Raw genomic sequence first — 13,398 nt, forward strand, 5'->3', positions numbered from 1 at the left:
GATGAATTTTCTAGAAAAACGTATTAAACATATTGATCATCGTTGTCGAGTTCATTTTAATAATTTCATTTCAATTCTTTTGAAGCCTTATAGCAAAGGGCGCTTTACCAAACATTCAAAGCAAAGAAAATCAATAAACCGCTGGAAATATAAATACCTTCCCTGTGTTCGACGAGTACGAATAATCCTCAAGGGCGAGGAATTGTGGTGCGGCTATAGGGGCGCAGCTTTTAGGTGAGAAAGTTTTGATTTACGACGGCCGGTTCGTCCGATAGCGAAAGGTCGTAGCCCCGGAACGGTTGCGCGCCGTTTGGTAAAAGTTTCCCGGCGACCGAGAACGCTCTATTAAATAGTACCATTCGTTATTTTCTTTCCCCGTTCGCGCAAGAACCAGCGAAGAAACATCCGCAAGTTGGCCGGCAAGAAAGGGACCGGATCCCCGAAGGATATCCGTTCGCGGTTCGAGAGACTCGGCTGGTTGCTTTTTCGTCATGGAATACCGGTTATTGATACTGCACCAGGAGAACTTGCCCGTGGCCGGGACGAAGAGGTGGAAAAGTTACTACGCCGTTGGTGGTTGCGCACCCTTTCTGGCCCCGGGTGCTATCCATTGATAAAAACATATTTACCGGAGACCGAACGACGTTAACAACCACGCGCACTCGTATCGTTTGTCATTATTGCCGGTACGACGCGCGGCGGGGAAAACATGATCAAGTTTTGGTAGACGAACACGGAAAACTTTCGTTCGCGGAGCTAACTTTAACGCCGCGCCATCGAACCGATGAATCGTGATTTTTCAGATAGTGTCTTAACTGGCTCGAGCCTCGGGTGTCGGGGAAAATCTTGGCCGATTGCCGACATTTGATCTCTCTCCCCGACTGACTACGTAGTCAGAATTTTATTAGGGAGAGGCGAACGGGATGGAGACAATCAGCTCCAATTTATTTTTATTTCATTCTGCTACCTACAGGTGCTTCCACTTATTGAATCTGTACCGTAAGAAATAATCGTCGACATATAGTTTTCCGTAAAAGTGAAAGATTTAAAATACGTAGCGAAACTTTTCGCTTAGAGCCGCCATGTATACATGGAATTGGCTAACAGGATTATGCCTGATTTAATGTTATTCATGTTACACTATGTATTCGATCACACTTAACGCGGTGTCTTAAGGTCTGTCTACACTGACGATACGATAACGACACGACAACGACATGACAACGACACGACAACGACATCCTGGGTTTTTTAAGATGGTGGGGCGGCCGAACCAGTACCGTAGCCTTTACAACTGCTTTTACACGCTTTTCTCTATACTCTCAGTTGTAAAGGCTACGGTACTGGCTCGGCTGCCCCACCACCCCAAAAAACCTAAGATGTCGTTGTCGTGTCGTCAGTGTAGACAGACCTTTAGTCGTAATAAGAAAAGTATATACATATGTATAATCAGCCGCTAATCAGATATTTTTAAACGAGAACGAGAATGAAAATGAGAATGAAGATTTTTAATTTCATTCAGAATTGAAGAAACTCTATTTTAAATCACTTTTAAACAGAGTGATGGAAGAATAAGTTACGAGCTCTATAGGAAAAAAACTTTCTGTTTCAGTGTTTGAGTGTTAGCGGAATGGATACGTCAAGGAATCGAACGTGGCTGAGACGAATGGCTAGTCTGCTCTGGCTCGTCTTCCTATTCGTCGAAGTTTCCGCTGGAACTCTGGAGAAACTACACGAAGGTGAGTACACATATATACCTACTATTCAAATTACTTGCTTAAAATGCTGAAGTGCGAATGCAATCAATTTCTGACATCTTAATAAATTTTGTACAAGACGAAGACATTAATGCAGGACTTTAATGAATTACTTAAGCGTTGAACTAGTTTACGCTGTGCGATAAATGAAATTTACCGTTACGGTGTCTGTGGAAGGTAAAAAATGTAGCCCAAAAAGTCATTATCATTCCTGTCCCTGACGCGTAGCTTTACGCGACGTCACCGACAGCGTTCCAGTGACGATGATAAATTTCTGTTTAATGTATTGAACTTCCCACGAGATTTATTACGTTTACAATAGCAGAAAACCGGTCTTTCTCGCTGAAATCCCAATGTGGTTCACCAAAATTGCAATGCTACTTTAATTCAGCTCTCGTTATTATGCGACATAGCATATTTAGACAGTATTTAGTATTTTGAGCGACGAGTTTCAAGCCATAGTCGCCAATTGTCTTTAGTCGGTCTGCGACTGGTTTGGACCTCGGTCTCGTTATCCCGATTTCAGGTATCGCCGCAGGCATAAACGCGAGAAAGCGTTAACGATCGCGGGGTACAGAGCAAGTTGGAAAGGCACCATATGATTTAACCATAAATTCGATCTGCATAACCAGGCGGCGGCGGGGCCCCTCATGAATAAAGTCATTCGTATTTCGATATTAATCACGCCTCGCCATGCCATCCGGAACGACGAGTTTTCGAGCCGCTCACGTTCTGCTCTCCCTTTCATCCCGACGAGCGCCTCCGTTTTCCTTCTCCGCTCGCGCGTTCCGCGTTGAAACGCGCCTCTGTCAGCGTCCGACGCGTCCCTTTCTGCTCATCCTATCCTGTGGATATCGGAAATTTCAATCTCCACTTGCCTGTCTGACTTCGTTGAAACGTTTAGAAGGTATTCACTGGCTTTTACGTGCCTGTGTACATCGCTCGAGGAGAATTAATCATGTGTTCTTCGTTTTCGTAAGTGAAACCGTTAGTGGCATTTGCGGTGGAAATACGTTGAATTTCCTCACTAGTTAAATTAGCTCAGTTCGATAAAATATTCTAATTTTTATGGAACTGTTTTGATCAATTAAACAATACATGTTGTCATTTGGTTATTATGATTTCCATTAAAAAATATGTCTCCTGCATCTTGGAATAGTCGCTGAACATATGGAGCTTAAGTGAAACTATTTGACGAATCGAGAACTACACACATTAAATCATATATTTGCACTTTTGAATAATGCATTCGTTTAACTGAAGTTGATCCAACTAAATTTCGATAACTTCGTGAGATAGAATCGGTGTGTCCGATGTATCTACTGTAATTAGTACTATTGAGAGAAACGGATAGCAGAGACACACGGGTTTCCGTTAGTTGAACCGATCGACGGGACGGACGGAACGATTTTATCGAGTTTTCCAGAGAATTATCTATCGCGGCCGCGGTAGATAGAGTATCTACGCCTTCCGGCCGGTAGGTCCTTCTCTATACCTCATCTCTCTCTTCCTTCCTGCGTATTTGCTCCTCTTCTCTGGCAGAGAGAACCATCGCACCGTTCCGATTCTCTTTCTCTCTCTCCTCTCTGTGAAAGCCAGCAAGCTCCGTTGCAACTTCCGACTGAATAAGCATCACCTCACTTCCGTTTCCGACGATGTAGCCTTTGACGTAATACCTACGACGTTCTCTGTGTTCTCTCTTTCTCCCTCTATCCTGATATATCTCTCTCTCTCTCTCTCTTTCTCGCGATCACCAGAGCCCGGGTATCTACTTCCTCTTTGATACTTCCCTTTCTCTTCCAATCCTGCTCTTCTGCATTTCTCTGTGCACATCCAGAAAGCTATTCTTCGCGGTGTTACTGTTACCGCCACATCTTTGTTCCCGTTTCCAGTTTCATGCTTTAATACCTCTCATCGAATTTTTCAACGTTTCAGGATTGCCCTTTGCTTTTAAGCGATCGCGACGAACAGGTTACTTGACGCTTTGTCGATAACTTCGTAGATTACGCTTCATTGGCTGTTCGCTGGAAATTTTCTTCACTGGTCTTCAATATTTATTCCTCTCGCTGTTCTATGGACGATACACTTGGCTCCAGCGATTGCTTGGTATTTTGCGCTTTGCAATTCACGTTACTTTATGGAGTCTTGACTGTCAGGCTCAATAACGATTGCCATTGACTTGATAAAGTTGCCATTTTATCCACAAACTCGTTGCAACTTCGCCGACAAAGAAATTGAATATTCAACTAATTCCTTGAAGCGTTCTTTAACCTTATAAAAGTCATGTAAAATAGGTTATTCGTTAAAAATTCCATCCTATGGCTTTTAATTCTACGTTAACGCAATTTTAACTCTCTCTGCGAAAATGGAGAGTCTGCGTGTCAAAGATGGGAACCGTGGTTTACATTATGCGTAGAATATTAGATGCCCGATACGACGCTCTTATTTTCTGCTCCATCAAAGACAAACTTCCAACGACGGAAGTACCGTATCGTCCCGTTATTAAAACTTTCCGTGAGACTCAAAATTGAATCCCCTTCCTGTGTTCGATACGCGACGGAAAGCTATGTTCTCATAGTCTCTCCCACGACATCCGAGCTGGAATCAGTTTGTTCTCGCTTCCCGAATTCAATCTGGACATCAAACGAGGCCAGATATCCTTTTCGTTCGAATCGAAGGAGAAGATTGCAGATAATAACGCTCGATTTAATAGTGGAATGTGATGCTACTCAGTCCACTCGTAAGAGACTTGTTAAAAAAACGATATCATTCTGTCGCCCTAATGCAGGCATGTCAAACAAACGGCCCGCTGGGAACTACTCTGCGAGTCATCAAGGTTGATAATCAATACGTTTATTTAACTTTTGACAACACTGGATCTATGTTCGGTAACACATAGATAGTTAAGGAGTTTGACATGCCTGCCTTAATGGCATGTGAAGGAGAAGGTGTTATATAAATTATAAAATCAGAAACCGAAAACGTATGTTATAAAACTGCTGTACATCGAGGGAAAAAGCATCTTGCGTTCTGATACGTTCGTTACAGAAGAATTTCGTTCACTTTGGAGTTCAGAGATGTAGCGATGGATCAAAAGAATTTTAATCTCTCCCTTCCACCGTCTCATAAAACGGATGAGGGCCATGTTTCTTTTTTCTGTGCAACCTAGGCACGCGTCCGGCGTTCATAGGTTTGCTTCGCTCCGAACCGTGCGCGATGCACGTGTTCGCCGATCCCGTTTCCGGTTTCCGTTAGACTTCCGCCACGGCGAGGCGGCATCTATGAAAAATTGTGTTTCGTCTCGGTTGGTGAAGCGTTACGCCGACTGATGACGCAATCCACGATGGACTCTCGCAGTCATCGCATTGGACCCTCTGCATTCCATTTCCCACCTCCGTTTCGCGGGATCATCTTTTGTTTTCGCATCCGACGAACATGCGATCCCAGTTTCCGGTACGCTCGACAGGCCATATTCGTCTCCCATCGTTTTTGCATCTGTCCTTCCTTTTTCACAAACGTCTCCTTCTCTTCGCAGAAAACGTCGGCATCCATCATCCGAGGAAACCGAATCTCGACACTTGCTAAGGCGTCAGCAGATAGTCTGACTCTGTTTTCAGCGATGCAGCTCTGTCCGTTGAGGCAACGCAGCGTGGTGGAAACATTTCGCTAGATGAACGATCATTTTAATGACAAGGTTCAAATAGAGCCCAGAACAAAAACCTGACGTTTAAACAACATTGCAGCATTATCTTCCCTATTTTTGTAATTGTAGATTATCATTCAAAAAAATTCCTCTTCCTTCTAAAGGAGATTTTCTACAGACTGAAATTTCATATTTATTATATATGTATACTTATTCTATAAAATTCAGTCTTCAAGTAAATAAGTGAGTTGCATAGGCAGTCGCGGAACATTATAATAACAGATACTGTACTTGGTTGAAAATTGAGCGCACGAATCAGGAAATGCAGTTATCGTTAGCAGGATTGTGGAGGAGAGGCAATTTCGACATGGGGTCGCGGTCGGTCGCATACATAAATTTAACGAAACAGAGAGCACGCCATAAAACCAACTTGCAGATTGTATGCGCAAATGCAAGGTGCACGTCCTCGCGGTCGTTTTTGCCAACGTCCGCAAGCAAACCCGAGCCAACAAACCGGGCGCTCGTCCTCTTGCCAACACTGTCTTTCGCTTCTTATCGCGTACTCGTAAACCGCATTCGCTCTTGATAATGTTAGTATGTACGTAACGAAAGCCCAGTCCCGGAATTGTATATCACAATAACGCACTTCGCCATACGCGCGCGCCAAACGAATTCTCGTAACTATGTATAAACGTATTCATTAAGGTAAACTTCAATTGCAGGACTAATATTAATAAATCGTTTACAATTTTTATCAATCAGTGTTTAAAGATTTAGAAATGAGCAAAAGACATATACAAGGTGTCCCAATATTGATGGTAAGACCGTAGAGAAGGCAATTGAAACCTCGATTCATGCGATGGCGAATACAACTTTTTTAAATCTTTTTGCGAATTCTTTTTAACACAATTATAATGCGAATTAACATATAGGGTGTCTCAGTATTTATGGTACAACCGTGGAGGGGATGAACATGAGAAAATATGTCGAAAATATGGAATAAAGTTCTTCCATTTCAGATTTCGTTTTAGAGAAAATCGACTTTCCCTCTGAATACGCGTGAACTTGACTATGTCGTGGGTAAACGGATCTCTCGATACGTACCATTATTTGCTTTATCAATTTTTACTACGTTTATGTAGAAACGTGAATACTTTGCGCTTCACGCTTGCAGCATCAATACTGATACTTCTATTATAGTAATTCGCATCTTAATTGTGTCAGAATAAGGATTCGTGAAAAGTTTTAAAAAGTTTGTTTTCACAATCGCACGAATCGAGGTTTCGCAAGGAGAAATCAATTTGCGGTCAGATTTCAATCGACGGATTAGAAGTCTCGAATGGCTTTTTTCCCTGCACCCTTGCGATTCACCGAAATCGTACCAGGTGCCGAGGTTATGCAAGTTGCCTGGTCCCTGTTGTTCCTGGTGATTGGAAATCGCTTTTGTCGTTAAGCCAAATCGCATTTCTAGATTGCCTCGTTACCTCGAGCTATTTTGGACACTTCGGACAACACCGGCACAACACGGGACGAACAGCGGGAAAGGGTGGAAGACGGGATGGGATCGGTTAAAGCCTGTATTTCGAAAGCCTCGTCCAATTATCAGCGTCTACGGGGCTCAAAGCAAGTCGCTCCTTTATTGTGTTTACTGATTGCTGACGACGCTCTAGAAGGTAGCCTCGCTTATGCAGAAGCACTCAATATCCAAACACCCGAATTTTCAGTCCTCTCTCTACCTACTGAGAGGCGCCGCGCCGTTACCACCGCTTGCATTAATACCGAGAATCCGGATTCCATTTAACTTGGCGGCATATCGGTTTTAATGCAAAACTGATGCAGTAGCTCTTAAGCGTCCGCTTAGACCGGTTCCTGTAAACAGAATAATTGGGCAACGTTAGATAATCTACGGTCCAGCGGTTTTACTCCATCGGCTTAGATCAGAATATAAAACCATCCATTCTTATATCTGCGATGTTTGGTTATGCAATGCAATCAACGAAATCTGATAAAAATCATTCGTGTTCTTCGGTAAGATTTCTCGAGTTTCCCTTTGGTTCTTCATTTCGCGTTTGACGACCAACTTTCATCGAACTTCATCTTATCTAGTTTCTGTTCAAGAGTGAGTGTGTCGACTGAGCGAGTGCGCCAGGTTAGCAGGTCAGCCAATCAAGATGCGCATTTTTCCGTACGATACTAGAGGTACCGTGCAGAATCACTAAATATGTCTTTCACTTGACTTGACTTGAAACAAGCCAATTGATCAAAGTTAATTAAATTAAATTAATCAACATGATTAATCAACATGATTTAATTTCAGCCACGACTGTAACCATGACTCTTTTACTTTGAAGAAATATACTCATTCTAATCGTACAATAAACTTATATCTATAAGTGTTTCGTAGAATTAAATTTACTTAAAGTTATGCTTAAAATACACTATAGTGATTATAATCAAAGTCGATCATGAGAAATTACGAATCACTGTGAAAACTCATCGCAATTGAGAACGAACGTGATCGAATCACTTGTGATTCACAGATAGCAGTTCACGCCATCTCTAAACCATTGCCGGTCATCGGCGTAACGAGAGTAGAGGACTTGGCTGATAGAGAATCAAGCCACGAGCACAGAGAACAGAACAAGGAAGGGGATAAAAAAAATTCTTACGAACTACCCTCACTAGCGAGGACAGGTCAGGACAGAGAAGAATAGCGAGCGTTGAGCAGAAAGACGACGACGGAAAGTTCGAAAATTCGTTGAAGCGACGCCAAGTCCGACGCAGTATACATAGAGGGTAGAGAAAATGGCGGACAGGGGGAGGGGTCACGTCTGTCTTGCAGTTCTTGAGAAGCTTAACACCGCTCACCTCCCTTCTCTGGCTACCGTTTGTTCTTTTGATTCTCTTCTTTCGAGTCACTTCGCCGTCTTCGTCCACCTACACTCTTCCGTGCAGCGTCGCCTTCCTGAGTAACCTCGGGAATCTTTTCCGCGAAACTTTGGTTATTTAATTTCCTAGCCGTGGTCTGCCAACCCGTCTCTCTTTGCCACTTTCTGTTCTTTTTTTTATCCACAGAAACGACGTTTCGTTCGTCACCAAATGAGCGTTTTTTCGTTACTATACGACACGAATGATTGTCAAGGTACGTAAATTAATTATTGGATGATTCTCTGCAGTTCAAACTCAGAAGATCTTATATCATTAACGGAACGTATCAACCTTCGTTGATATTTGTTATTCTAATGGACGATAATGGAGTTACGATTAAGTAGAACGAAACGCAGCATTCGCCTTATCCCGATTCCTTTATCATCAACAGAATATTCTGTTTAAAATAGATGGATACTACAATTCGCCGTGAATGAAACGCGCTTGAAAAAGTGCACGTCGATATCGAAGGCACTGACTCGATGGTCGCATCGCAGAGACGAATAGAAAAATAACACACCGTCACGCACAGTTCGTTTCCTCGCGATTACGTCGAGTCGCACGCGACCAAGTCAAGTCCCTCGCGACGGTTTCCCGGAACTGCCCCTTTCCTTCCGCGGGGTGCTCCCTTTGAATGCTCGTTATCATGCAAACGACGATACTGCGAAAAAACGTCTCCGGATACGAAGCGAAGAAGGGAAAAACGGACGCGAATCTCGAACGAACGTAGGAACGTACGAACCGGGTCGCGTATCGACTTGAATAGGGAACAGCTTCTTCGCGAGAGCGAAGCGATAAGAATCTCTTTTGGCCGTTTTATAGACGGCCGCGTCTCGCCGTTTCGGGGGTTTTTTCGTCAACGCCATTCAATAGTCACGCGCTATCCAAACGAATCTTTCCGCGGAAGGGTCCAAACGGCAGAGTAACGTTCAACCGGATATTTCGTTATACACACAACAGTCGCGATGGGACCACGGTTGCAACGGTGCGATACACGATCACGCGACACTCGTCTGTACGCGTACCAGCACACCGCGCGGGCATACCAGCGCCGACGTATAATTCAGTTTTACCCTGAAACGACTCATTTATATGCGTTCGTTTGATTGAATCTCTCCCGCGTAGCCCTGAATCTCTCCCTCCACTCGCTTCCCTTCTCCTTTCCGTCTCGCCCTTTCGTCTCACTTCCTCCTCGCAGATTTCCATCCCCGGTCTCGTCACTTTATCTCTCTCCTTTTTACACCCTCACTCCCCCTTTTTTCTCTTGTTTCCACCCTCGTCGACACCAACGCGGTTAGCTGTTTCAATTTCCCCTTGCCGCACAAAACTGAAAGGCGTGCCTGTCGTCTGCCGTGTTCTCTCGTTGCGCTCCTACTTTCCTTATTACGTTCTCCCACCCTCCCTCCGTTTATGGTTTACTCTCGTTGTTGCAATTTCAGACGGTCTATGTCCATTCCCGTGTCATGGCGATGGACGCTGGGCATGACGATCGAGCTTGCACGACGTCGCGTAGAATGGTTGTTCGTTCACAGTTTTCGAGGAATTCTCGAGCAACCACACGTACCCTCCTATTCTCTGTTTATCGGTTCGTGCTTAGAGGCAATTTGGTAAGAACGATCGTCTGGCGGGAATAACGGCCGGTTGATTCCACGGAGCTCGTTATACCTTGCATCGACGTCTTTAGATATATCCCGTATTGAGTTTGCTTTGAAACCTGTTGTCGACATTACATGGCGTTAGAAAATTTAAAAGCACTTCGTTCTATTTTCATAGAAACGAATTATTCTGTGCAAAATAATCGGTTCGATTTGTTAAAAAAGTTGTACGAGTATCTCTTATCTTGGAATTGAAATTGAAGCATTCAATTCCTTGCTTATCGATTTTTCCGTCGCTCGGTTTCTCTCTTATTTCATGAAAATTCAATTTATCACACCGCGGGATGTTTACTCGAATCGAAACTTACAGCACTTGCCGCCGTTATTTTTGTTTTATGCCGCGCGCCTCGCATCTTAACGCGAAATTTTCGCAGCGTAGACGACGCGGGGTTAACGCAATTTCGTCGGCCACCGGGGTGGAAGCGCGTAAAACGCGACTGATTATCCAGCGCGGCGTGGCGTGGCGTAGCGGCGAAAATCGAAACGGCGCGGCGCGGTGCGGTGCGAGAAGGGTTTCGTAGGAGACCACCGTGGTTCGGGATGGTACCCGGGCTAATGCAATTATATCTCCACCCTCTCTCCGACTTTCGGCTCATGAATATCACCGTTTGATTTGTATAATGGCAAGTTATTGTTCCGGAATCGAGGGGCTGAGGGTACATTTTATATCCAATATCTCGGACCAAATTGATTTCGACTTTGCAACGAATGGAAATTATAAGAAAAAAAATATTTCCAGCTGCTTAATAGAAAGGAAAGAGCAATTATTTTCACGTTATAACTTTCAGTATACTTTCAGTATACAGGGGAAATCAATTAAAATAATCTAACGTCACGTTTACTTGAAAGTGCGACTAATAGTCCGTTGAAATATAATAAAACGCCTTTTAATTTAATTAAAAACAATCAATTATTAACATACATGACCATTTTTATTATTTTACCGTGAACACGTTTTTCCTGTACATGTAGATTAGGTAAAATTGCACGAAGCAACTGTATGGGTGGGACGTTAATTAAAACGGAGAACATTTTTTGTTTTATGTATATTTCGGTATAAATTATTCAATATCGATGTCCTTAATAACGTTACTGGCAGCCGCGGAGAGAGCGAAGAAAAGTTTGAGAATCATTACCCTCACTGTTCGTTTCCTCGTAGAGCGCCTTCAATCAAGCTCCGTTGTCTAGACAATTAACCGGGCGGTCGATGCAATTAAAAGCAATTGTTACGAGCGCGTGTACGTGTGTGCGTGCGTGTGTGTGCGCGCGCGGGCGAGACAGCGCGACTGGGAATTAATGTTCCCTGCATTAGAACAAATGGATTGTGCCCCAGACCCGCAGGATTTCAATAAGTAATCACTTTATTCGAGGACAATTATTTCCGTTAATCCAAGCACTGCCAGGCACATACTTAAGTAATCATCGAAATTGTTTTTCTTGATTCATTGTTTTAGTAGTTCATGCTTTTTTTTATTGTTCCTAACTTTTCGGGATTAGTTAAATCGAAAATTGTCCCACTTTTTGCGTTACTTTTTATGGGATATATTTTATCTCACCTAGAAAAGTTGAAGTTACTCATAGTCATACAGTTTAATATTTTGTTTCGAATGTTATTTAAAATTCTATGCAACTTGGGATTTTTTTTAAAGTTCACACTGGTAAAGCCCTTTAAAGGATTTTAATATAATCTGTCTTTTTTTCATTCCTCATTACAACGCGATGAGATTTTTCATTTTTCCATTTAACGAGAGTAATTGACGTCTGGAGGGTAGAAAGCTCGCATCAACTCCGACATGAAACGCTTTTTAGACTAGACCGTTTATTCCGGTTGCTTGCCGGCCGACCTGATGACTAATTACTTCGGTTAACTGTTCGTGAAAAATGCACTACTGCCCGAATCCCCTGAAACGGAATGTATAATCAGGCAGTGGATTGGCCGCGGTGATCGAGAGCAGAGAGGAATACGCGGACGCGAACGGACGCGATGGGGACAGGGCTTGCTCCGAATCGTTTCGTACGGACATCACTGTAATCACTGGTAATGCAGATGGCGGTCGCCCGGCGATGGGCGCATCGGCACAATCAGCTATATAATTAGAGAGGCCTCGCCCACCAATTAAGCCGCATTCATTGGACGGCGATCGTTAGCCGGGCCGATGCGGCCGCGGCGGCCGGCGAGCATATTGCCGTGAAAAATGTACACGTCGTTGCTTAACACGCCCGTTGACACGATTATCGATCTTACTGATCCTCGTGAAAAATTACTAAATGTACCTATCCGGTGTTCACCGGGCAGTCGCGTTCCTTCAATCGTTATCGCGTCCGATAAGAATGAAAAAGTGAAACGCGTCATGCTGATTCGCGTATCTGCTCTGTAATATTAAATCTTCTCATATGTTTCGTAAAACCTGTGTATTTGTTTTATGAAGTCCTATGTAAGTGATGGTTAGAAGTCAGCATCGACGAAATGATAACTGGAATGTTTTTATCTTTTCCCATTACAATATCCATTTCATTCTTCATCGACTTTCGTCTTACTGTGGGAATTGTTAGAACACAATTCACTGGCAATTAATACAGTTACTCGTTTTGACATCGTTCGCTGTGCGAACATTGAGGAAAAGGATTCGTAAATAAAAAGAGCACTGTAATTTTATCTGATTACCGGAGAAACTCGGATTAATGTGTGATAAATATAATGGATAATGAAAAATGTTAGAAAAGTCACGTGATTATCCTAGCCTTTTAAATGCTGTACTACACGTAAAACCACGCAAGACTCGTGACACCCTAAATGTCACGGTTATTGCAAACGAAGGTATTCAACTGTTTGAACCAAATCGTTTTCCTGCAAAAGAAGATCATTGTTCTTGCAAAGAGCGAAACGTGAGATGTATACATTTAGAATGCCGCATGGTTGAAGACTGCAACTTGCTGCAGCAGAAGCCCGACTCTGAGATTACTCGCAAACGATGGACGCGATCAGTAACTGAATTGTAGCCATTCGGTGTCACCTGTGCGCAAGCGACATAAATTAATTTATCCTAATAGTCATAGATCTGTCAATCAGTAGATCGGTAATTGATCTATTTTTCAGTGTGCAGCAGGTTTTGTGCTACAGACGTAAATGAATCGAACACGCCAGTTAATGCCGTTTTCCAAATTGCACTACTTGACACACATGTCTTTGCCACCTGGCTTCTATTTTATCACCCGGATTATTGTTTTAATTACAATTAAATGAATCTAGTTTTGGATAGTTGAAATGTCGACAGGTGTCTGCTTCAGTAAATGAACGATGGCGAAGATAGACAATTAAATACCGTATCGTTGCAGTAACCTTTTTGACAAAATAAATTTACTCGACGTTAATTGAGATTAAAGCAATCAATATTTTTAGTCTGTGTGTTTTAAA

General features: G+C 43.1%; 1 long non-coding RNA gene across 1 annotated transcript in view; it reads left to right on the forward strand.

The window, feature by feature from the left end:
• Positions 1–1,738, forward strand: part of LOC108629528 (uncharacterized) — a 237,544-nt gene extending 235,806 nt beyond the window's left edge. The window contains exon 5 of the long non-coding RNA XR_001916848.2: positions 1,613–1,738. This is a non-coding gene — a long non-coding RNA (uncharacterized LOC108629528). The remainder of the gene's footprint in view (positions 1–1,612) is intronic.
• Positions 1,739–13,398: the final 11,660 nt, after the last annotated feature.

Source organism: Ceratina calcarata, unplaced genomic scaffold, assembly GCF_001652005.2.
Source record: "Ceratina calcarata isolate Rehan_Ccalc_2016 unplaced genomic scaffold, ASM165200v1 scaffold135, whole genome shotgun sequence".
Classification (NCBI taxonomy): domain Eukaryota; kingdom Metazoa; phylum Arthropoda; class Insecta; order Hymenoptera; family Apidae; genus Ceratina; species Ceratina calcarata.